Below are 27,946 nucleotides of genomic sequence, written 5' to 3' on the forward strand. Positions count from 1 at the left end.
TTTGAAAAATAAAATTGATTTTAGAAATCATTTTAACAAAATTGGAAAAAACACAAGAGAAATATGAGATTTCTCCACCAAGCAGCTTACTTAAAACCCACTTGATCTTGTTTCAATTCACCAAGCATGAGCTGCATCTCATGCAGCCTTCTTCTTTGCATGAATTCCCTGCAATAAATAGAGAAGATGGAAGCGGAAATCGGGCATGCAAACTATTAGAACTTGCTAAAGTTTTGTTGAAAACTTGTAAGGTTGAAGAAGTGTTCTTCAAGTTGCATCAATGGTGTTCTTCTCCAAATTTCCTTCATTCAAACTTATTTTGAGTCTCACAACTCAATCTAAAGCTCCAAGAGAATAGTAAGGAATATTTTGAGGTGGTTCACAAGAAGAATTGAAGAAGATTTGCAGCTGAATTCGAGATTCAAAAGGTTCTACAAAGGTATGACATGAAACCCTCTTATTATTGTATGTGCATGCTTTATTTATAGCCAAAATTAATGAACTAGAATTCTTATTGATCCTTGTTACTTTCGCTGCATGTTGATATACTCCTTCAGGTTAAGAATGAAGACCAAACGGGTTAAAAGAAAATGCTTTGCTAGTATGTGACTATTGACTAGAAGGAAAATTAAAAAAACGACATTTTTCTAGAAAAGGTTATAGAGCGAAAGAACCCTTAGAGCTTTTACATTTAGACCTTTGGGGTTCGTGAGTGTTAAAGAAAGAGGAGGATTTGAATACTTCATCACTTTTACACACGATTATTCTAGATATGGGTATATTTACCTGATGCAACATAAGTCTAATACACATGAAAAGTTCAAGGAGTATAAAGCTGAAGTTAAGAATTTATTGTGTAAAAAGATAAAAACACTTCGATCAAATTGAGGAGGATAGTACATGGATATAGGATTCTAGAACCATTTGATAGAACATGGAATCACATCTCAACTCTCAGTACCTGGTACACCTTAACAAAATGGTGTATCAAAAAGGAGAAACAAAACCTTATTGAACATGGTTCGATCCATGATGAGTTATACTTTTCTACCAATCTCATTCTGGGGTTATGTAGTGGGATTGCAGCGTACATTTTGAACCAAGTTCCATCAAAGAGTGTTTCTAAAACTGCTTTTGAATTATGGAGAGGCCATAAAAGTAGGTTACGACATCTCAGGATTTAAGGGATGTCCAACATATGTGCTTGTGGCAAACTCGAAGAAATTGGAACCATGTTCAAAATTATAACTCTTTGTAAGCTACTCCAAAAAAAAAAAAAAAAATGACAGATGGTCACTTTTATGATTCAAAGGAGAATAAAGTATTTCTATCGAAAAATGTGACATACTTAGAGGAATACCACCTTAGAAAATATAGACCAAGAAGTAAAATCGTATTAAATGAACTTACCGAAGAAACTACTGAAACTTCAACAAGAGTTGTTGAAGAGCGAAGCACTTAAAAAATGGTTGTTGATATTACTTCATCCAGTCGAACACATCCTACTCAAGAGTTGAGGCAGCCTCGATGTAGTGGAAGGATTGTAACCCAAACTATCCGTTATTTGGGTTTGATAAAACTTAAGATGTCATACAAGATGATGACGTTGAGGATCCATTGACTTAAAAATAAGCAATGGGTGATGTGGACAAGGATGAGTGGATCAAAGCCATGAATCAAGAAGTGAAGTTTATGTACTTCAGTTCTATCTGACAACTTATAGATAAACCTAATGGAGTTAAATCTATAGGTTGCAAGTGGATCTACAAGAGAAAAAGGGTGTATATGGAAAAGTGCAAATCTTTAAGGCGAGAATAGTAGCAAAGGGTTATACCCAAGTTGAGGGACTGGACTATGAGGAAACTTTCTCACCTGTTGTATGCTAAATTTTACCAGATTCTATTGTCCGCTGCCACATATTTGACGATAAAATATGGAAAATAGATGTCAAGACTGGCTTCTTAAATGGTAATCTTGATGAGATAATCTACATGTCTCAACCAGAAGGATTCATTGAACAAGGTCAAGAACAAGGTTCGCAAGCTAAATTGATCCATTTAAGGATTGAAACAAGCATCTCGATCTTGGAATATAAAATTTGACACTGTGGTCAAATCTTATATGGCTTTGATCAAAATATTGATGAACCTTGTGTTTATAAGAAGATCATCGACAGTTTCCAATAGCTTTCTTAGTGTTGTATGTGGATCCTACTCATTGGGAATGATTTAGGTTCTCTAATCAAAATTATGGAATGGCCAGCTGCTCAGTTCCAAATGAAAGATTTAGGTGAAGCATAGTTTGTTATAGGGATCCAAATCATTAGGGATCGTAAGAACAAGTCACTAGTATTGTTGTATGCATCGTATATTAACAAAATTCTTGTCAGGTATTCGATGCAAAATTCCAAGAAAGGTTTATTACCTTTTCGACATGGAATTATTTTTTCTAAGGAACAATGTCCTAAGACACCTCAAGAAGTTGAGGAAATGAGACAGATTCCCTATGCATTTCCAGTAGGTAGCCTTATGTATGTCATGTTATGTACTAGGTTCGACATTTGTCCTACGTGGGAATACAAGAATCAATCTAATCCAGGATTTGATCACTAGACAACAATTAAAACTATTGTCAAGTATCTTAAAAGAAAGAGAAACTATATGCTTGTGTATGGAGCTAAGGATTTGATCCTTACAGGATACGCTTACTCTAATTTTCATACTGATAAGGATTCTAGGAAGTCCACATCAGGATCGGTGTTCACTCTGAATGAAGTGGTTATAGTATGGCATAGCATTAAGCAATGATGCATTTTGGATTCGACTATGGAGGCAGAATATGTAGCTGCTTGTAAAGCTACTAGAGAAGTTGTCTGGCTCAGAAAATTCCTGGCGGATTTAAAGGTTGTTCTAAACATGACCTTACCGATCACCCATTATTGTGATAATAATGGTGTTGTGGCAAATTCTAAGGAGTCTCGAAGTCACAAACGAGGAAAACATATTGAGTGCAAATATAATCTCATTAGGAAGATTATGCAACAAGGAGATGTGATCGTCACAAAGATTGCTTCGAAGCATAACGTTGCTTATCCATTTACAAAGGCTCTCAGGGCTAAAGTTTTTTAGGGTCACCTGGAAAGTTTGGGTCTACTGGATATGAGTCATTTAACCTAGAGAAAAGGAGATTTCATTGGGTATATTCTATACCCTAGTGTATTATATTGTATTTGATACTGTACATCCCACTCACTTTAAAACAAGCGGGAGATTGTTGGATTTGGTGTCCTAAATCTCATATATTTTTTTTAATTTGTAAAAATAAATTATATGTATTTAATAAAATAAAAGGTGTTTTATTTGACATTCAGACTGCATTAATTCAATTCAATAAAATAAAATTCAAGGTTATATGATGTAACAGCCCGACTCCCTAGACTTATACTAGGCCATTGCTACATGCATACATAAATCCCAAAACGACTCTCTCATAAATTTTAACTCAATCAAATAAATTTTATTAACTAAATAACTTTTGTAAAATCTAAATAACTAGGGTCCCATAAAATATAAGTTGAAAATAAGTTTCTTGAAGTTTTATAAATAAAAATTTCAACCATGGAATTCTAAGTTTAAACATCAAGACTGAAATTTAAAACACTAAAACATGAAAACATGACCAGAAGCATCTTTCTAGTCCCAATAGCACAGTCACGGATTTCTTCTGTCATTCGTCGGTACTTCCTTGCACTTACCTGAAAAACATAACATAAGAAAGGAAAAGTATAAAATACTCAGTAAGTAACACCACTACCTGGGTCAGGCTAAGCATCTATGTCCTCTAAATGTCACTCTTTAATGGGACGTACATAAATCTCTACTTTCCATGGAATGGCTAACTAGTGAATAGTTGAACCCACTCTACCGTAAATTAGGTGTACCTGCAAACCTCTAGTGAATCCCGAAGGAAATACAAACTTCTGGTGAAGTCCCGAAGGAGATCACCACCTCTGGTGAATCCCAAAGGAAACACGTAACTCTGGCGAATCATGAAAGAAACATGAAACCTCTGGTGAATCCCATAGGAATCACGAGACCGCTAGTGAAATTCTGAAGGAAATCACCACCTTCGGTGAATCTCAAAGGAAACACAAACCTCTAGTGAAATTCTAAAGGAGATCACCACCTCTAGTGGGTATCTAATTACGGGTAGGGGTAACTACCACTACCATAAAAATAACATGCATCATAAAACATAGTCCCACAACATGCAAATACGCATCATCAAGCTCAACATTCATATAGCAAATCATAATAACAAATTAACTTAGTTCATGTTGGCACTCATAACATGCTTCAAAACATAACAAAGGTCAACTTATTTATCCATATGCATCTCGATGTAAGCAGTCTTAGAATCCTTATAATTAATCTTAAATTTATCGCCTGATACATAGGCGATTCCAGTAGTAAGATTACTTACCTCAAATTGAAATTCCAAAATTAATCCAAGAAATCAGTCTCCAACAAAAACTTGACTTAATGTCTCAAACATTTTGTTTACTCCAAATTTATTCCAAACTTCACTTAAAGATTCTAATCAATTATGAACTCAAAAGCTCTGGAACTTGTTGAATAGTACACTAACAACTTTAAAAAACTTGAATCGATGCTCCAAATCAAATAAAAATCTAGCGAGCGGAAGTGAGCGACGGATGCATAACGACGAACAGCTAAAAAAAGTATGAAAGTAAAAGGGATTTTTCTCTCTAATTGAACTCCTTTTGGAACGAAATGAATGGTTTGGAATGAAGTGGATGGTTGTATGTATAGAGGAAAAATACTCCTAATTCAAAATTATTTGGGATTCCATAAATTGAAGTAGTAGATAGATTAGATTTCCTTTTTGATTAAGACATTTTTTCTAATTAGGAAATTCATATTTCAATTAATTAGAAAATCCATCATCTAATTAATTAAAATCCAAAATTTTCTTATTAACTCAATTTAAATTAATTATCTTCTCTAATTTGGATCCAAACTCCAAAATTAAAGAGGATAAAATTTAGAATCACAATGCCCCATTTCCTTCTTAAATTTCAAATTCCTTTTAATTTCCAAAATCCTAATTCTTTTCTTTTTCTTTATTTTCAAATCTTTATCCAAATAATCCAAAATTTTCAAATCTTTTATCAAATTGATCTCAAACCAATTAACTTCTCCAAGTAATTTAATTTTGGCTCCAAACGGGAACGTGCAATCCAATAGTTGAGATAAATTACATCCTTCCAAGTATTTAATCAATTTAAAAACACACTTTTCCCAAAATAAATTAATCCATTTTTTCCTTAAATTGAATTAAAATTCCAATTCTTTACAAATATCTTTTAAATTGATTATCTTGCCTCTCAAATTAAAGTTTTAGCCGCAATTTATCATAATAATGCCCAAATATTTCAAGATAATTTAATACAAATTACTTGAAAAATTCGAGATGTTACATACAATGTCACTTGAACAGTACGTGGTAGACAAACAAGTGGTTCATGTTCAAGTTATAACCTAGAAGGTTTGCAGTAAATGGATAAGGTTGGGTTCCTTATCCTGGTAAATGGATACGGTGCACTTTGTAATTGTTACATGAGTTGTAAATGTTACAAACAATATGAGTCATACTGTTGATGTGGACACATGCAAGTGGAGGTATCCTGTATAAAGAGTTTATACAAGAATAAAACATGAAATTATTGGTTTTACTTTATATACCATTACTTGAAGAAACTAACATTTCACTAGGATGACATAGAGGACTTGACCTTAATCCTGAGTGAGCTGTGAACTCTTATCTATGAGGGCAAACTTTTGATCTGTATAGGTGAGAGCGGCCAAGTTAACCGACTCAATAAGCCTACCATTTTGGGAATTTTTCCAAGTAAGGAGCTGGTAACATACCTATACAAGAAGGAATTCACTCCTTTCCGATCATAGTGAAAGTAGATAAATTGCTTCCCTCTTTAACAATGAGGCCTCAACCTCTCCCTGGCCCGAGAGGTGTCAGTTTATAGTTAGACTATGAACTCTTTGTTTATTGGAGGAATCAGTGGTACTTAAGAACTTAGATGTAACTACAAGGGTAAAACAGTATTTTAATCTAGTTATAGTTATGAGCAATTTGTGAAGGGTTGACTCATTGTTGATTGGTTATATCCATGGACAATATACAGTGCGAAGAGTGCAGCTATGGGTCTTTACTGGAGTGACGGGTAGTTAATGAACATTGATTAATTTAATTAAAGAGTTTAATTAATTAATCTCATATCATTGGAGCTTCTAATTTGCGGGTTCATAAGATCCCTCTGTAATCTTGCTAAGGATAATAAAGAGGAATGATTTGAATTATTTAAATTACTTAAATTACTTAAAGGAATTTTATATTAATATGATTAATATATAGTGTATTCTGATACATTATAGAATATGGTTAATTATAGATATGATCTATAATACAAACTACATAAGAGAGATGTATTTGAATGAGATTCGAATATTAAACTCATATGAATTGGGTTCATATAGAATTACAGTATTAGAGATATGTATTTGGATGGGATTCAAATATTATATTTATATGAATTGGATTCATAAAGAATGTATGCATATAAATATGTGATATTTATATGTTAATTAATTAACCATATATTAAATATGATTTATTATATAGGTGTTTAATTTATTTGTTAATTAATTAATTAATGGTTAGTTAATTAATTAACAACTAATGGAGAATGGAGGTTAGTATAAATATGTGATATTTAATTAACTGTATATTAAATATGATTTAATATATAGTTATTTAATTTACATGCTAATTGATTAATTAATAGTTAATTAATCAATTAATAAATGATGAAAAGTGGGAAAAACTTAGAGAGAGGGTAACCCTCTCCTTATAAATACACTATTATAACTCATTTAGGTAAGGGTTTTTATTTTGTGAATATAAAACTTAGCATCCACTCTTATAATCTCTCTATTCTCTCAAGAACATTCATCCTTCTTCCAAGGTGTTAGAGCCCACACATCTAGTTCTTTAGAATCCTAGAGTATAACAGAGAAGCTCTTGCAGTAGTATCTTTATTCGTTGAGAGATTCAAATTTGTTCGTGTGTAAAAGAGAGGAAAACATGAAGAAAGGTTCAAGGGTGAGTTTTCTTTTTCCCTTTCTTCTCTTCTTATTCATTAGGAGCATGGGTAGGCTTATTTGAATGTTTATCCTATTTTGTGTGAATTAATTCACTATTATTATGTTTTATAAAATCGTTTTTTAAAATGCAAGGCGATCACACGTTTCCGTGGGAATCCGATTTCCTTCTGTATTGATAAATATTTTTTCATCATCATGCATTGAGTTGTGGATTTAAATACAAACGCTTGTTTGATTTCTCATGCGATATTCTGAAAAGTGATGGTTTGAGAAATAGGTTTTCAAACCATTAGATCTAGTACCCAAGATGAGATACTTGAGCTCTACATGCACGTATGACAGCTGTTATGCGTTGAGTTGGTTCCGCATTAGCAAAGACTTAGTGTGGTGAGTTGGTTCAACCTTAATAACTGAGTATTTTGAGTTAGTTCCACCTCAGTGTCTAGGTGTGTTGAGTTGGTCCACCTTAGGGATCTTCGGGTACAGGTTTGATGATTGATTTATCATGTGTTATCATGGATTTAAATAAAATTCATGTGATGCTTCGAAATGGTTTAAACATGCAGTGAAAGGTATTCCTCTATTTCATGCTTTGAAAAGAGTTTCTTGATTAAGTTTTAAAGTATGTGTTTCTATAAGATTCCAAAAATGTTTTCAAACATAAAAGGTTGTTTCATAAAATGTCACTCATTTAGCTTCCCAGCTTATATTTTCCAAATGTTTTTTTTCTTCCCCAAGTAGAGAAAAGGAAAGAGTTTCAGGGTGCCACTTAAGGTTAAGGTCTGTCACACTTCAAGGTTTAAGTTTGCTATTTATGAGTTTATGTACTTTAGGAGTTGGAGTTGTTTAAGTTGAGTTTGGGATTTGTATTAACAGGAGTTGTATAAACATTAAGTTGTTTGTAATAAGAGTTTAACTTAAATTACCTTTGGTTAATTGTAAGGTTAAACAAAACAGGTCAAGATGGACAGTAAGTATCACAAAAGGGTGATATTTACTGTCTTCACATCTTCTTTAGGTGAAAGTGGTAAGCCTGGAAGGGGTTGTGACATTGAGACAGTACCCTTTGGGGCCACGTGAAGCTCACATACGGCATTTTCTGGCAACAGAGAAGACAGACCACGCCGGAAGACGACAACGCTCCTCCTAGGTAGTGCGGTGTGACAAACGATCATTCAAATTCGTAACCCAAATGAAAATCCTAATTTTGTGAAAAGCGCAAATCCTAACGTAAGAAAGTGATTTCACAGTCGTTTATAAATGTTTACACATTACTATGCGATCTTTTACTATGTGATCGTATATAAATTACTATACGATTGTTTATACATTACTATGCAATCGTGTATAAATTACTATACGATTGTTTATAATTGACTATATGATCGTGTAATAATTTATACACGATTGTTTATAATTTACTATATGATCGTGTAATAATTTATACACGATTGTTTATAATTTACTATATGATCGTGTCACTACAAGAAAAAGAGGATCTCTCGACGCGTAAATCCGCCATCGGGAGATAGGTAGTCGGGAGATAGGGAGTTGGGAACAACTCCCGATGACATATACCATTCGTCAGGAGATAGCAACAAACTTCTGAGGGTGTGACATAGCCCATCGGGAGTTATTGTAACTCCCAATGGGTTATTTAATTTTTGGGAGTTCCTTGGGAACTCCCGACGATTCTCCCAATGACCATCGATGGCCATCGGGAAATCTGGTATAAATCCCAGTTCCAGAAGGCAGATCATCTACTGCCTTCTCTTCTGCCCAATTTCTCAAATCCTAGAAGATTTTTTGGCCGTCGTCGTCGTTGTCGGTTTGTTCGTCCTATAAAGTGAGATTCATTGTCTGAAAGAGTGAAGCATTGCATCTTCGTCGTTTGTTGATAACTGGTAGAAATACAAGTTATTGTAGCCTCTTATTTAGAATTATGAGGGCCAACAAGTAGAATATAAGGTGATTATACTAAGAATTCATGTGAAAAGTGAACTTGCGTCGATCAGTATAGGAAATCCCCACTAACCCAAGATTATGCGTTATTTTGCGTCGAAATATCTATTTTTGTAGCTATTGCAGGAATCGATCACATGCGGTGAATCCCAAACCATCACAAGGGTGATCGCGTATGTCCATCGCATGGACATTGCGGCTATTGATCGGATGCGTTCATCGCATGGATGTTGTGGCTATAAAGTAATAACCATGATAGAAGGGTGATCGCAAGGTTGGTGGAATGCGACGGTACTTTGGCAAAAGCGCGCATGAATACCCTAGGAGTACCGAAAAAATGATGTTGACATTTTACCTACCGTGCTGTTAGTGGCAGGTTCAAAGCTAGACAATCACGCTGTTAATGGCGGAGATTTAGAGCGGGACCATTAATGTTATTGGCGATTGAGCTCTATAAATAGAGCCTTAGAGCCCAAATTCAAGGTATCCGAGCTTTTTCCTTAAGGCAAATCCTTGTGATCACAGATGAGAGCGTGATAAGACATTCTTTGAGAGTTCTTCATTCCTTCACCCATTCCAAGTGACGACTGGAGCTTTGTCGGAGAGAGATCGCAAGAGATTTACTCCACCGCCCATCCATGGCACCACCGGTAGCTTGACACACATCTGATGGAAGCAAGAGATTGCCTACATTTAACCCTCCACTTCTCTTCTTATCTCTGTATTGTATTACATTCTGGCTTAAGACATTAATACATTTTGTAATCAATGCATCTCTTTATTTCCTTCGACTCAATCTTCATTAACTTCTTCTTTATCAACCCTTACTTTCATTGCAACGAACTAGTAAGATTGCAAGAGTATCGCATACTTAATCATGTGGCATAGACATATGAAGCATTTAGCAAACCACCGAGAGGTGTACGTTGCGCAAGTATAGTGAGTAAATCCTCTTTACTTAGCGTGAGGCTGTAACAATGCTTGTCTATGAGCTTATCAGCTGCGACTAATTGCCCGAGAGGGTAAGTAGTGGAACGCACTGAGCAAAGTAAGCAGTGTTCCTAGAGATAGGAATAATCTTATGTCAACCATGCTTTATGTGATCATCTTGTCTTATGAGTGCATCATTCACCTTTTGAACATACTTAAGAGAGTAGTCTAAAGATAGAATCTAGGCTTGAAAGAGTCGGATTAGAATCGCATAAGCAAGAGTAGAAACTTAGGAATAAGTTCTATCTACTATTTACACATCGCATGCACCCTAGAAATAGAATAGAGTGGTATGCGGTCATCTTGTCTTATGTGCACATAAGTAAAAATAGAAACTTAGAAATAAGTTCTATCGACATTTTTGCATATGCATCGCACGTGTATATTTATGTATAGCATGATCACATAACTTGTGCTGGCTAGGATTACCCTTGCGATCAAGCTTAATGATGCGGTGAATTTATCCCCTCCACCATTTTATCTATTTTTCTCATGCATTTTATTATGTGTTAACAGTTGCTGCATCTCTACCAACTCTCATAGTCACACTTCCATCGCTTAATCTATTTAGTTAGGAGTAGGAGTAGTGCATAGCCCTTTAACTTCCTTATTCTTTTATTCATCGCCTCAAACGCATTACTTAGCAACATTTAGTTACAAGTCCCTGAGTTCGACCTCGGATCATCCCGAAAAATTTGCATTCTCGCTATACTTGATGAGAGAGCAAGAAAAATTGTGGCAGAAACGCATGGTCATCACATATATTCCTAAACACATATTGCATATTTCTTAGTCCAATACATGACCATCGACGCATGGAGATCAACGCATATCATAAGATGCATCCATATTTACTCTCCATTTTCCATGCATCATTCATCCAAGAGATTGAAGCGTTGTCATCGGTGGTTCGAAGATTCGCTGTCGTTTGGTTTGTCCGTCGTCGTTGGTCGTCGATCGCCGTCCGAGATAGTTCGTTCGCCACCGTTCGTTTGTCGTCGTCGCCGTCGTTTCGTGAGTTCTCTTCTCTCTAATTTCTATGATTTTTGCCATTTCTATGATTTTCTATGATTTTTGCCTTCTCTATGATTTTCTATGATTTTTGCCTTTTCTATGATTTTCTATGATTTTTGCCTTTTCTATGATTTTCTATGATTTTTGCCAATTTCTATGATTTTCCCATTTTTTTTCAATCAATAAAACATATTAAATCAATGGTCATCTTAGAATTTAAAATTCATTACTACTATTAAGTAACTACTAGTGTCAATCTAGAGTGCTTTCATTCTTCTATTTTGTCATTTAAATTTGTATCACATCAACTTTAATTTTTCAATTTTAATTAAATTTTCTGTTACGAAATCTCTAGAAACAAATTAATAAAAATTGGAAAATGTGAATGAGCATTTCTAAAGTACAAGCCCAAACTTAAACCTAAGTAATTTTATAAAAAAATTCTTCAAAAAGAAAAACCCTAGTAAGACCTTTATAGTTAACTTAGTGCCAGCAGATATAGCTTCTTTCATGCATTATATATATATATATATATATATATATATATATATATATATATATATATGGATGTTAAATAATTTTTTAGTACAATAAATGTAAGGTATATTGAAGAATTTGAACACTGAACCTTAAATAAAAGAGTTTACATTTAATACTACAAACTATGAGGGCGTTTGGGTCCCTAACATGCCTTGAGTTGGGTGAGTTATGTTGAATTATATGCATTTTTGGATATAAAATTATTTTGAATTCAATTATCATTGGGTCAGGATTCAACCATAGAGATTTGGAATGAAAATTTATTGCTTCATTTAATGAGCTATATTTGATATCTCAGAATATCTTTTAATAGTGGATGTCCTAGAATATTGGTTCTTTCAGTATAAAATTAGACATATTGTTTGAAGTTAGCAGCTATTGTTGGTTTGTGCAATTGTTTCAAGTTGGAAGCTATTGTTTGTGCAATGGTTGTCATTTCTACAATTGTTGTCCTCAATCCCTATCGATAGAGACGTTTTTGGAAGCTATAAAAATCTATCTACAAGTTGTAAAAAGTATGTCTAGAAAAACATGATTTAGAAAACATGATCAAATTTGGCTTTGTCCTTTGTCCTTTGATCAAATTGTTTATTAAATTAATCAAAATTCATGCTTAATACAGGTTATTATTTTGGGTTACAAGTTGGTCAAAAAAGATTTATTTTTAAGGATGAATAAAAAATGGATTAAAATAAGGAATAAGTTATCAGTGGAGTATAGAGAAGGAGTATCCCAGGTTTTAGATGTGGTGAAGTTTCATGTTAATGATTCCGGACGAATAAGATGTCCATGCAAGAATTGTATGAATTCAATCTGGAAAAAATTAGATATCATGGAACGACATCTATTAATATATGGAATATCTCCCTCATATTGTGAATTGATATATCATGGAGAGCCAGTAAACTTATGTAGAGGTTTTGAAATTCATACAACTCATTCAATACACAATGTTGAAGTAGATAGTATAAAGGGTAATGTTGACGAAGAAAATGAGATGTTAAATCGATCTACAAGTTCCAATTAAAAACGAATATGCAAATGAAGAAGGGATTGAGAATGAAATGTCCTCTAATGGTCAAGAAAGAGATACCACGAACTTATTCGAGGTTTTAATGACCGAAGCACTTAATGAACTATACCCGGGTTGTTCGCAATTTTCATCCTTAAACTTTTTAGTGAAGTTGATGCATATCAAAGTTCTTAACAGCTGGAGTCACAAATCGTTTGACATGTTGTTGGAATTGTTAAAAGCAGCATTTCCAACTAGCACCGCTATACCTACTTCCTTTTTTGAAACGAAGTGAAAATTGCGTGATTTAGGCCTAGATTATAAGTCTATTCATGAATGCAAATATGATTGTGTATTGTATTGGAAAGAATTTGCAAATTTGCAATAATGCCCCATTTGTGGTGAGTCTTGGTACAAAGTTAATGATGGAAAGGTTAAAAAAAATACCACATAAGGTATTGCATCATTTTCCATTGGTAATGAGATTAAAATGATTGTTTGCATCAAAAGAATGTGCTTCTGACATGAGATGGCATAAAGATAAGCGAGTTGAAATGAAAGATGTATTGCGACATCCAGCTGATACAGAGTGGTGGAAATATTTTGGTCATGAATTTCCTCATTTCGCTTTAGATCCCTAAATTGTTCGTTTGAGATTAGCTTCAGATGGGTTCAATCCATTGGAAATATGAGTACTTCTTATAGTATGCGACCTGTGGTGATTATTCCTTATAATTTTCCCCCTAGGAAATGCATGAAGGAAAGAAACTTCTTCATGTCTTTGTTCATACCTAGTCCAAAATCTCCTGAAAATGAAATTGATGTTTACTTGCACTATTGATTGAAGAGTTGAAAGAGTTATGGACAATTGGTGTGCAAACTTATGATTCTGTTACTGGTAAATTTTTTCAACTATATGCCACCTTATTATGGACTATTAATGACTTCCTTGCATACGGTGACCTATCTGGATGGAGTACAAAAGATTATCAAGCATATCCAATATGCAAAGAAGATAATTTGTCCTTCAGGATAAGAGAGAAAGTATCATTTATGGGATATCGACGTTATCTTCCAGATAATCATAGTTGGCGCCGAAATAGGCAACATGATGGAAAAGTTAAACGTAGACCTCCTCCAGTCATAATGAATGGAGAAAAGATCTTACAACAAATAAATATGTTGAACTTTTCTATGCTTAGCAAACATCCATCAAAGCAAGATAAAAAAAGGAATTCTAAACTGGACTAAGAAAAATATTTTTTTTTCCAACTTCCATATTGGTCCAGACTATTGTTGCCGGCATAAATTGGATGTAATGCATATTGAAAAAAACATATGCGATGATTTGGTGGCCACATTGTTAAATATTGAAGGAAATACAAAGGATAAAACGAACGCTCGATTAGACTTACAAGATTTGAAAATAAGAAAAGACCTACACCTAATACAGGTCAATAACAAATTTGTAAAACCACGTGCAACGTACACATTAACTAATAGTGAACGGATTTCATTTTGTAAGTATTTGAAATCAATGAAATTTCCTGATGGATTATTGTCTAACATATCACGAATATGTGAATGACAAAGATGGAAAAATATCGGCGCTGAAAACACAGGACTATCATGTGTAGCTTCACAGACTACTCCCTATTGGTATTCGAGCATATCTATCAAAGAACGTAAAGACTGCTATTGTTGAATTGTGTATATTCTTTCGTGACTTATGTGCAAAAACAATACGTGTAAGTGATTTGAACAGAATACAAGTAGACATCATAGTCATACTTTCTAAGTTGGAGAAAATATTCCCGCCTGCCTTCTTTGATGTAATGGTACATGATAACTAGTAGAAATATAAGTTATTTATATCACCTTACTTAGAATATGCAGCAATAGGAAGGAAAAGTTGCGTCAAACATATTAAAATTGGCTTAAAAATGCAAAGATTGTGAAAGTATCAGAAACACAAGTGATACTTTTACAAGCAGACATCATAGTCATACTTTCTAAGTTGGAGAAAATATTCCCGCTTTCCTTCTTCGATGTAATGGTACATGATAACTGGTAAAATACAAGTTATTTATATCACCTTACTTAGAATATACGGCAATAGGAAGGAAAAGTTGCATCAAACATATTAAAATGGCTTAGAAATGAAAAGATTGTGAAAGTATCAGAAACACACTCGCTGACCACTTGCGATGGAAAAAAGGATGTCCAAATCTTTGTTTTACAGGTAACAAGTATCACCACATGTGACGATTGCTCGTGGACAAAAAGAGCAACGTATTCTCGGGGATTTCTGAAATTGTATAGCTTTTCTGATGTACGACCTTACAAATTGAACGTGGAGCAGAGCGGACATTCCCACCAAGCCTCGGCAAGAAAAAGTAACTTTTCAGAGCGGGACCACTGACGATAGTGGTGCTAAAGTCTATAAATAGCAACATCAACACTCAGCACAAAGGAGGAAAAACACATGGAAAATGAGACGAAAAGAAGTTATGTGCAAGGGACATTCTTCCCTCAAGCTCTCCTAAGAAGAAAGTTCTCCACCTCATTCCTCCATCACGCTGGCAAGCAAAATAGCCCGATCGGGATCCGTGCCAAGACATTGACACGCTGCTCTCAACTGTTCTTACTTTTCATTCATCAATTGTTGTTCATTTCCTATCTTTCATTCATATCTCTGTAACAAACGCTTTATCTTTACAAGTTAATATCATTGTCATCTTCATCTTCATCTCTTTGTTCACCATAACGCATTCATCTTCCATTTCTCTCACCATGAGTAACTAAACCTCCAAGGTATAGGGGAAGGATTGAGCGATGATGCTCGATTTTATGAAATGGAAATGTGGATGATATGCATTGATGAAATTGAATTGTGCACTCAAGTTTCCTCAGCGGAATTCAAGTGTAAATTCCACTGAGTTTCCTGGTAAGTCTAGGGTTGAACTCAAGAACTTGTGAAAATAGATTATGTTGGTAATTTTTATGAAAACTTTGTAGTGGCCAAATAAATAAATTGTTGGGTTGTTGTTGATTGCGTTAATGAGAAAATAAACAAATGCGGTGGATTTGAGAAAATTTAGTTGTGTGATAGATGCACTAAGTATGCGTGAACGGGTTGGGAAGATCTTTAGCTAGCGTTACTTAGGAATGCGTCAGACTATGCAATCATGCTACCACCATGCACAACAAGTCATTTACCAATGCAAATATGATGTTCCTAAGTCTAGGACGCATATGTTGAATGCAAAAGTGTCCATAGAGCTTATTCCTAAGTCTCTACTTTTGTCCTATGCGATGATGCAAAATGCATGAAAGCAAAGTGACCACATACAATCATATCCTATCTCTAAGATGCATGTGATGCGTTGATAACAAATAGTGCTTATTCCTAAGCTCCTATCTCTTGATTATGCGTTCTAATCTGACCCTCCCAAGCCTAGATTCTAACCTGACCTTCCCAAGCCTAGATCCTGTCCTTGGACTACCCTCCCGAGTATCTCTAATGGACGAATGAAGTATACATAATACAAGATAATCACATAGCATAATGATTCCCTAGTTCTGCTAGCTAAATGCTTCTCAACCCATTCAACTGATTTAGCTACTCAAGCATAAATAACAGAGAGTGAACAGATATAGAGAAATAGGTTCCATTTCGATAAATGAGTGGAGTACAAAATAACAATGGAAATTAAAAGTAGAGAGCCTGGTAGCAATTCCTTGCTGACCGAGGCTTTTACACTGTAATCTCTATTCGATTCTAAAGATATTCCCGCTTCCACAGGCGTCGGCCCTCTCTCTGTCCTTGAAGCTTCTGGCGCTCTTCCAAGCTTACCGGAACGATCTGTCAGCACCACCTTCCTCTCTCGCGTCCACCTTGAAACAAAAGAAAACTATGAACAAGGACGTATGAAACTTCGAACTAAAGAATGGTGAACCCCTTTTTTGAAGGATGCCTCTGGTATTTATAGAACATCCAAGGTGAACGGCGGCTTCTCTTGATTGTATAGATGGGACGCTTTAATTCCTAACTAATGCGACTGTCATCAGCTTGTGATTGTTATCGACTGTCAACTTAATGTACTTGTGAATGTACTTGTGATTGTTATCGACTGTCAACTTAATTTGGATTCGACTGTCATCAGCTTTCTGTCTCATCGCGATTAATTAGCCTTTCACCCAGATGTGCCCAATGTTGAGCTGACCAAGTTGCGGCAATCCTTCTCGGGCAAATGTTTGTGAACACAATCATCGCAAAGCCTTGCAGTGAAGTTGTGCTCGACCAATGATTTCCTATGATCATAATTCTTGCATTACGTCAACGCATATTCTGCATAAAAACACAAAAATCAACTGTTTCTATACGATGAACGCATGCGATCGCAATATTATGAAATTGATGCTTGATGGATGCAATTTAACATGTTTTATCAAGCAATCCAACATTGTTTAAGAACTTAGCACTATGATAACGTGCATTTCTTCCCGTTATCAAGCGAGTAAGTCAATCCATGTTGAAGAAGTCAGCTAAGTTTAATTAATGCATGTTCAATGGCATCTTCACCTGCGAGAGCAAAAGTGAAGATGCTAATCCACCTCTCCTGTTCATACACGATCCAAGCCATTAATTTTTTTCTATTCATTATTATCTTATTACCAAATCAACAGGGCTAGTTAACATGATGACTCCATTTTTATGAATCATTAAATCCTAGAAATGCTTGTTCTGATGTATCATGTAAATTAGTTGAAATGCAAAAATCAAATAATTCTTTATGGTGGAACAAAATATCTCTCATTTCCCCCTCAAAAATTTTTTTTGGGGGCGTTTCTAAATGAATATTGTTATGTTGCCTCGAATGGTGCGCTAATTCTCTGAATCTGGTACCAATGGGTATCATTCCTCCTAGAACAACATTCTCTTTCAAACCTCTCAATCAATCGATACGACCTTAGAGGGCGGCTTTTGCTAAAACACGAGCAGTTTCTTGAAAACTTGCTTCCTATATGAAATTGAAAGAAGGTTGATAGAATGCGTTAACTAAAGCAAGAAGTATTTCTAGAGATGGAAACAACCTTGCATTCACAAACGTTCATCCCTAATCTTTATAGAGATATGGTGACGCAGGCGATCACCGAGAAGTGTAAGCCAAAGGAAAACGGAACCTTAGTTGCATTCTCAATAGGATTGACAAACTTGCGATGTTCTTTTCCCCAAACTTGTTCTCACTCTGATTCTATCCACAAGACTTGCCATCACATTCTCTCACACACACCTTGTACAACTTCAGATTTATTTACCTTTTTATTCATTTATCATCGCATTTTACTTTTCAGCACCTCACAATCTTAATTTGTTTACGGTCGCATATATCACATCATTGTCGCATTAGCATCGAAAATCCCCGTGTTCGACCCAGATCATTCTGAGAAACTTGCAGTGGAATTATACTTGGTTTCATCGCAAGAAAACTTGTGACACGCATAAACTACATGAACGCATTGATTGGCATTCTACATTGAATTTTGTAGCATCGCATATATTATCTGGTAGCGTGATTAAGACATCACATATTATCATTTTACGGTGACATTACACCACCCCACAACAAATTTTTGGCATCATTGCTAGGGATTGGCAACTTTAGTGCTAATATTTTTGTGATATTGTGCAGGACAGGTTTCTGGAGTACAGTGTGCTTAAGCGAAGAGCAGCTGACGGTGTATGAGTACTAGAATGGATCTAGAATTCAACGCCAACCCAAAAATTGAGAGAACCTTTTGCAGAAGACCATGCCAAGATCGTAATAGGCATCGCAGAGATATGGCGAACAACAACAATGATAGGCCCAAAGTAAATCGAGGAATGAATCAACCGCCGCAAGACCTAGTCTTCTTGGCTGCTGATCGCAATATTCCTATGAGAAACTATGCAGCGCCCAACTCATATGATTTTTCGCCTGGTATCGAAAGACCAACAGTGGAAGAAAACGTCAGGTTCGAGATTAAACTTGTTATGCTCTAAATGATAAAAAATGCGAGTCAATTTGGAGGTTGGCAAGGAAAAGACCCGTATGCACACCTCACCAGTTTTGTCGAGATGTGCAATACATTCTCCATTCCTAGCGTGACACCTGAAGGCATCAGACTCTATCTATTTCCTTACACACTCAGAGATGAAGCCAAGAACTGGGCCCATTCTTTGGAGCCAAATGAGATTAACTCTTGGGAGCAGTTGGTAGAAAGATTTATGAAGTTCTTCCCTCCCACCATTAACGCAAGAAGACGATGAGAGGCACTAAATTTCGAGCAAGCAGACAATGAAACTCTGAGCATAGCATGGGTGCGCTTTCGACGTTTAGTGAAGAACTATTCATATATTGGGATTCCATATTGCGTCCTTATGGAAACTTTCTATAATGGCCTAAATAGAGCGACGCAAGCAGTCGCAGACGCCTCAATAGTATGAGGTTTTATGGATAAGACTTATACCGAAGCAAAATTCATCCTAGATCGTCGCGAAATACAAATGATTTGGTTGATGATGGATACGGAGGTAGAAGCACAGAACGAAGGAAAACAGACAGAGCCATTGTACCAGGCGACACAATGACCATGCTGACCACCCAGATGGCCGCAGTCACCTTGCTTCTACAAAACATGGCCATAAATCAAGGAGCTCTCTCTTAAAATGCAGTGCAAGCCAGTGCACTGATGCAAGTGGCAGCAGTGAATTGTATATAATGTGGAGAGGCTCATTCAGTGGAAGCCTACCCGTCAAACCAACAATCAGTATATTCTATCCACAATAACCCATTCGGCAACACATATAACCCAGGTTGGAGGAATCATCCCAACTTCAGTTGGGGAGGGAAAACTAACCAGGGAGGCCAGAGGAATTTGCAGACCAATTATTCAGTGAATAGAGGAAATCCTTCAGGCTTTCATCACCAAGGTCAAGGCCAAAATAATTATCAGAACAAACAACTTCACAACCAACCCACTTCATCCAACACTTCATCCAATTCATCGTCCTTAGAAGCACTGCTCGAAGAGTACATACAGAAGAATAATGCGCTCGTTCAGTCGCAAACATCTTCCATTAGGAATTTAGAGGTACAGGTTGGGTAGCCCAAAAGCTCCTAGATCTAGTGGAAAATAACAATGTCAAGCGGTGACATTGAGAAGCGGTAAAAAGGCGGTTCTCGTGTCAATAGTACCAAAATCAATAGGATGATCAAAAGAAGAAACCACCAAGAATGACCACTTAAACACGAACAGCAGAACCACAAGTTTAGAAGCAACGACCACTACGCAGAATGAATCTTCACAGACCCCAGAACTAAAGTCATCACAAACACCCTCACCGGAACAATCTCTAGCCCTAAGAACACAAGAAGTGAGGGACCTAAAAGAACAGTCAATCGATTAAGATGTATGGCGGGATCCTCCGCCATTCCCATCTAGGTTGAAAAAGAAAGACAATAATAAGCAATTCGAGAGGTTCCTGGATATTCTCCGACAGTTACATATTAACATTCCCCTAGTAGAAGCACTGGAATAGATGCCAAGCTATATGAAGTTCCTCAAAGATATACTCGCCAATAAAAGGAAGATTGGGGAAAATGAAATCGTTGCACTAAACTACAAGTGTAGTGCACTCTTCCAGAACAATATCCCCAAGAAAATGAAAGATCCGGGGAGCTTTACATTTCCATGCTCGATCAGGGGGAAAGAAGTCAGAAACGCGCTCTGTGACTTAAGGGCAAGTATTAACCTGATGCCCCTATCAATCTTCAAGAAGTTAAACATTGGCAACGCAAGGCCCACCACAGTCACGTTGCAGTTGGTTGATAGGTCAATAACACATCTGAAGGGAAAGATAGAGGATGTGCTTGTGTAAGTAGACAAATTCATCTTTCCAGCTGACTTCATTATACTGGACTACGAAGTTAATACTGAGGTGTCGATCATATTGAGTCGCTCATTTCTTGCAACTGGGTGTGCGCTGATTGACGTACAAAAGTAAAAACTCACTATAAGCGTTGTCAGCAAGCGAAGTTTAACGTTCTCAATGCATTAAAATACCCAAATGATATGGAAAACTACCAGTATTTTGGAGAAATGCAGGAAGGACAATGGCACAAGTTTCAGGAAGCAACTGAAGAAAAAGATTTTGAGATTGGTGCAATGATGGAGGAGAATTGCACCACAATACAGACTGACACGATTTTGAATCAATAAAGTTATTTGAACGATCAACACAACGAACTAAGCCATCCTTAGAAGAACCACTCGTGTTGGAGTTGAAGGCGCTACAAGTGCACCTCAAATACGTTTACTTAGGAGGCAATGACACTCTACCAGTCATAATCTCTGCCTCGCTGAACAAAGAGAATGAGGAAGCACTTATTCAAATCCTCAAGAAATACGCTAAAGCCTTAGGATGGACCTTAGCAGACATTTGAGGGATCAGTCCCTCGTATTGCATGCACAAGATCTATCTTGAAGAGGGAAAATCGGATCTGTAGAGAGGCAGCGCCGTCTAAACCCTGCCATGAGGGAGGTTGTCAAGAAAGAAATTGTGAAGTGGCTTGATGTAGGTGTCATTTAACCCATATCTGATAGTAGCTGGGTAAGCCCAATGCAGTGAGAAAGGGGGTATGACCGTCGTCACCAACAGCAAGAATGAATTAATTCCAACCAGAACAACGACGGGGTGGAGGATATGCATGGACTATCGCAAGCTGAATTTGGCCACAAAAAAAGACCATTTCCCACTACCCTTTATTGATCAGATGTTGGATCGGCTTGCAAGAAATGAATTCTTTTGCTTTCTTGACGGCTACTCAGGGTACAACCAGATCGCAATTACGCTGAAAAATCAAGACAATACAATGTTCACATGCCCATTCAGTATATTTGCATTCCATCACATGCCATTTGGACTCTGAAACGCACCAGGCACCTTCCAAAGGTGTATGATGGCCATTTTCTCAGATTTCTTGGAAGAGTCAGTTGAGGTATTCATGGATAACTTTTTCAGTTTTTGGCAATACCTATGAATCTTGTTTATCAAATTTGGAAAGAGTTTTGAAGAGATGCATAGAAACAAATTTGGTTTTGAACTGGGAGAAATGTCATTTTCTGGTAGAAGAAGGAATAGTACTGGGTCACAAGGTATCAAAGGTAGGATTGGAAGTGGACCAAGCAAAAATTGACGCAATTGCCAAGTTACTACCATCAGTCAATATGAAAATACTTAAGAGTTTTCTGGGACATGCGGGGTTCTATCGAAGATTTATTCACAACTTCTCTCAAATCGCAAGACCCCTAAGTGTGCTCCTCGATATTGATCACGAATATAAATTTAATTACGCATGTGTCATTCCACACGCTAAGAAATGCGCTCATCACTGCACCAATTCTAGTTGCGCCCGACTGAACGCAACCGTTTGCATTGATATGCGATGCAAGTGGATATGCGGTGGGCACAGTCTTGAGCCAACAAAAAGATAGAGTTTTGCATCTTATCTATTGTGCCAGTAAAACACTAAATGATTCGCAAGAGAACTATACAACCACAGAAAAAGAAATGCTCGCAGTGGTGTTTGCCCTAGAGAAATTTCGACAATACCTAATCAGATCGAACGTGGTGGTGTATCGAATCACTATACAACCAAGTACCTTATGAAAAAGAAAGATACAAAACCGAGACTGATTAGGTGGGTACTACTCCTGCAAGAATTTGACCTAGAGATCAAGGACCGGAAGGGCACAGAGAACCAAGTAGTAGATCATCTATCACGTCTAGAAAATTGTGAGGTTTAGAAGAGAGAGAAAGAGATTGAAGAGAGATTCTCTGAGGAACACCTTATGACGATATGCAATAATGTTCCATGGTATGCATATATCGTAAACTTCATAGTTTACGGCCAAGTACCTGAAGATTATTCATACTAGCAGAAGAAGAAGTTGAGGCACGAGATTAAATTTTATTTCTGGGATGATCCATTCCTATATCAACTCAGACTTGATCATATTCTGCGTCGATGTGTTCCTATGCACGAAACCAAGCACATTTTAAAGCTTTGTCATGAGTCCCCTTATGGAGGACATTTTGGGGGGCAGCAGACCACCGCAAAAGTTCTACAGATCGACAATTTTTTGCCAACGCTGTTCAAGGATTCCCATGCCCATGTTGTGTAATGCGACAAGTGTCAGCGAACAGGGAACGTGTCCAGATGAGACGAAATTCCTTTAAGTTCCATCTTAAAGATTGAGCTTTTTGACGTATGGGGAATCGACTTCATGGGCCCATTTTCGCCTTCAGAGGGCCATCACTATATTCTTGTTGTGGTTGATTATGTTTCAAAATGGGTTGAAGCCATCGCATGCGTTAGAAACGATGCGGCCACGGTGGCAAAATTTCTCTAAAAAAACATTTTTGCACGATATGGAATGCCCCGTGCATTAATTAGCGATGAAGGCACGCATTTCATCAATCGCATCATCACCAACCTGTTGATCAAGTTTAATGTCAGCCACAGAGTCACAACTGCTTATCACATATAAACCAATGGGCAGGCAGAAATCTCCAACCGAGAAATCAAGACCATCTTGGAAAAGGTAGTCAGTAACTCAAGGAAGGATTGGTCACCCAAGCTTGATGAAGCGCTATGGGCATGCAGGACTGCCTTTAAGACTCCAACGGTATGTCCCCATATGCCCTAGTCTTCGAAAAAGCTTGCCATCTACCTCTCAAGCTAGAACACAAGGAAATGTGGGCAATCAAAAAGTTGAATTTTGATCTGAAGAATGCGGGAGAAGCCTGGAAGCTTTAGTTGAACAAACTGGTCGAATGGCATATGAACACCTATGAGCATTCCAAACTCTATAAAGAATGAACTAAGAAATGGCATGACGATCGCATAAGCAAAATAACATTCTTCATGGGACAATAGGTACTCTTATTTAATGCACGTTTGTGATTGTTTCCAAGTAAGTTGAAGTCCCACTAGTCTAGGCCATTCTGAATCAAGACTATCTTTCCCTATGGTGCAATGGAGTTGACAAGCAAGGATGGAAGCAACGCATTCAAGGTCAATGGTCAAAGAATTAAACCCTACTATGGGGGTATTGTGGAAGGACGCAAAGAGACCATTGACTTGGGCAGGCAATTCTGATCGCCTACGGGGATGCGCTTTGCGGTAACGTTGAAAAACTTTTTCAAAAGCATTCGTTAAACTATCTTTACTACTTTTTAAATTAGTTTCCCTTTCAGTTTCTATTTGCGTTGTTTATATTGATTGAATGAACTATTTGTGTGAGCATCGCAATGACTTATCATTATGGTTTTGAGATAAGCATTGCGATGTCGGATATACAATGCGATGACGGGTATGCATTGCGCCCATCTCCCATTTAATAAAAAAATAAAATAAAATTTGCAGAGAAGGTAAACGTACAAGCGTTTAAGCTCCCGAGGATCATTATTACGTAGTAGAAGAAATGATGTCTTTGTCTGCTAGGTCATAATGGTGAGGAGTAAGGCAGGCTTTTTGGATTTCCAAGGCCTTCCGAGCGCACTATTGGTATGCGTTGGGCCTTTCAAGGCCCAACGTATAAAATCCCCCCCCCCCCCTCGCCTCATCGAGGAGATTATATCCACATTTTCATGCAAACCTCCCTAAAACCCTCTACATACTCAAAACCCTACCGTCTGTTCTTCCCCTACCCAAAAGCGCCACTTTCTTCTTTCCCTTCACCTGAATCCATGATCGGACAATCATCGCACTCTTCTTCCCAACCATCATCCCCTTCCAAAGCCCTAGTCTCTACGCGAGAAACGACCTTTCTCGCCATCAGTCGCCACCTCGCCGCCCAACCCAAACCAATCCCCAGAATCGCCAAAAAACCCAAGAAAAAACCTTCAATGTCTGCATCTTCATCTACCTACCGAGAGGGGCCGAGCACGGAGAGTGCCTCTGCCACCAGTCCTGAGGCGGCATTCCCACTACTTCCAACTGAAAGTGAACAGTAGAAAAAAGATGACAATGAGGTATTTGGGAGCATCTTAAGTTATTTGGAAAAGGACAGGGGGCTGCCAGAAGTAGGAGTAGCTAACCAGCCCCTGCCGTCGGAGGAGGAGTTGGTTACAGTGTCGCAAAGGATGGCCTACACAATCTTGGATCCTAAGGAGAATGCCCCAACAGACTCTAATGAGGGACCCATTAAGGCTGTTGTGGAGGACGTGGAGGCGTAGAGGCGGGCGGAGCAGCTCGCGAAGGAGGCAGAGAAGAGAGTTAAAGATCAACGGGTAGAAAAAGATGAAGTGGCCCGGAAAGAAAAAGAAAGGAAGAAGAAGAGGAGAAGCGAGAGAAGGTAGTACAGGTGTAAAGAGAGGCGCCTGAGAAAAGAAGAAGAATGGAGGCAGAGGGTAGAAATCCTGGACTTTGAAGAAGAATCCACCACCGCAAGGGTGGAAAGGGGGATGTCAGCGCAACTTGAACCATCATCTCAAAACCAAACCTCATGGCCGCATCCAAGATTAGTTACGACGGAGGCTCAACTCCGCGGTTCGGATGACAAAGAAGATCCTGACATCTCTCCACTTATGCGGTGTCACAAGGGGAATGCGCCACAAGGGTCCACAGAAGACCCAAATATAAGTGAGTGCATAGAGAAGAAGAGAGAAGAATTGAGGAGGAAATTGAAGAAGAAGGAAGAAAAGATGGCACAGGCATGCCAAATCATTGCCTCAGCCGATTTGGCTAAACGACTTCATAACAAGAAGGTTCGTCTTGACAACGTAAGGTCGAAAAAGGAAGAGAAGAAAAGGCTCGAAGATGAGCAGCACATTGTGCTCGCCTCCGAGAAATTCGAAAAAAAAATTCAAGAAGAGGAAGAAGCTGAGAGGAAGGAGAAGGAGAAAAAGGAGTTGTACCAAAAAGCCAAAGTTCAACGCAACATTGAGTTAAAAAAAAAAAAGAGAGAGAGAGAAGAACGGAAAAGGGAAAAACAAGAGCAGGGCAAGGAACAGGAACGCATTCAACGACAAAAGACCTGCCTTGTGTCCGCTCAAGAAAAGGGAAAAACAAAGGTGGAAGGCAGCGAGTCTTCGTCGGCCAGGAGGTGTCGGAAGGAAAATGATGATTTATTAATGGAAATGGTTTTCTTCCCTGCGTCGGCCCCACTACCAGACCTTATCATCAATATCATAGTGGAGCATGGATGGGAAACTTTCTGTCAATGCCCATCCATAGTCATCCCTATGGTAGTGCGGGCTTTTTATCACGATCGACTCCACAAAACCGAAGATGCGGTGGTCGTTGATGGGAGGGTAGTGCCATTTAGCACCGAGGACATCAATCAGCTCTATCAGTTAAAGAATTAAGCACCCGACAACAAAATTATTAATGATCCTGATGAAGAACACATGGAGGACGCATTGGGAATACTAGCGAAACCAGGCACCAATTGGACGATTTCCTTGACTGGCTTTAGGACCCTCACATCCAACCGTCTGCTATCAGAACACGCCTATGGGTCTATTTGGTGAAGAGATGGCTCATCCCAACCTCTCATGATAAGACAATTTCAAGGGATCAACTCATGGCCGCATATTGCATTGCACGCAACATTTCGATCGGTCTGGGCAGACTTCTTGCGAGGAAAATTAGAGGTTATGTAGGCCGCATCAGGGGCCAATACTTCTTTCCATGGACTATCTCTAGCCTATGCCTATCTGTGGGTGCTGACATTGAAGAAGAGCCAATGACAAAAGTCCATGGTCTCATTAGCACAAAAATCCTGAGAGTCCTTCTCAAGGATTCGCTGCATTGCCCTGAACCTCCACCAAAGTGGCCCCTCATTGATCTTAATGCGCCATAACCACCCAGACCCAAAAGACGGTGATGCAATGAAAAAGGCAAGGAAATGATCCAAGGCAGTGCATCATATCAGCCACCCAATCAGCCCTTGGAAAATCCTTTACCTTTGGTCATCCGACCACCAAGCCCCACCACTGATCCTCTTTTTCCTCTTCTCGATCATCTTACAAACCTTCTTCTTGCCCCTGTCTCCAACCCCTCATCACCAGTAGCATCCATTAGCCATCCATTGCCACCCCACCTATCCTCTAGAGCATCACCGCATGTTGATGACCCACACGGTTTGGGTGCAGGCCCTTCCGCTCAGCCCCAAACCGATGCAGGTGAGACATCAATGGCACCGCCATTGTTGCTGCCCTTGAGGATATGCGGGGCTTCTAAACCCAAGAACTCTCCTCCTTCCGTCAAACCCTCATGGAGTTGCAAGAAAACAACGCAAAGCTACGCCAGACGATGATCAACATACAATGCAATATCTTTGCTCTTCGCTTGAATCAGAGGCAATTAGCAAAACACAACCACGAGTACTTCAACTTCTTAACCGCATATTTACATGGTCCCGTGGGTCCTCAACATCTGCAACAACCTCTTTTCTTTCAAGAAGCACTGCCTGGAGCTCCTCCACAACATCCGCTCCACAATGAGCCCTCGCCTCAAGTTTAAATTTGGGGGTGTATCACCTTCTTCCCTACATTTGTATTTTCTTTCTTTAATTTTTTTGAAATTTTTGGGTTTGCGGTCATTACAATCTTTTGTACTTAGTCAATTTATAAATATTGAATGACTATCTTTCCTTATTTCTTGGCCTCTTTATTTATATCATCCTTTGGTAATTCAATGCAATATTTCTTTTTTTTCTTCTTTTGCGTCATTTATTTGTGTTGTTATGATGAGTATTATGCGTAACCTTAGCGTAATTTCTTTATATATCACATTTTCTGCCTAATTCATCGCAATAGTTTCAACTTTACCTTCTCTAGCACAACACTCTGCTCAAACCTTCTTTTCAAACTTTTGACTAAGTGTTTTGTCTTTTCTATCCTAAACGACACAATGAGGACCTTACGACCCTCTAAATTTTAGGGTGGAAAGGGTCTGAGAAGATGCGATCAAGCAAATGCGTTCATCTTCAAAAAAAAACAAGAAAGAGACAACTCCTCTAACCAGGTAAAGTAAAAAAACTTGACCAAGGGACAATAGTTGAAGTTGAGCTTGGTACACAACCGAAGTTGGATATTCGTATGACACATGTGGGAGCAAGCCAAAACGAAGAGTGTAACCATGATCAACAATCTCTATGGTAAGACACAAAC

The 27,946-nt window shown here is 37.8% G+C and overlaps 1 protein-coding gene across 2 annotated transcripts in view; it reads right to left on the minus strand.

The window, feature by feature from the left end:
• Positions 1-3,569: 3,569 nt before the first annotated feature.
• Positions 3,570-27,946, minus strand: part of LOC120075488 (uncharacterized) — a 37,696-nt gene continuing 13,319 nt past the window's right edge. Inside the window, exon 2 of one of the 2 annotated variants that reach the window (XR_016529257.1) lies at positions 3,570-3,754. The gene's annotated coding sequence lies outside the window, so the exon portion shown is untranslated. Of the gene's footprint in view, positions 3,755-16,377; positions 16,618-27,946 lie in introns of those variants that run through there. The other variant, XR_016529258.1, reaches the window with a different exon arrangement.

The sequence above is a fragment of the Benincasa hispida genome, chromosome 4 (genome assembly GCF_027475165.1).
Source record: "Benincasa hispida cultivar pf3 chromosome 4, pf3_genome.v1.1, whole genome shotgun sequence".
NCBI lineage: Eukaryota > Viridiplantae > Streptophyta > Magnoliopsida > Cucurbitales > Cucurbitaceae > Benincasa > Benincasa hispida.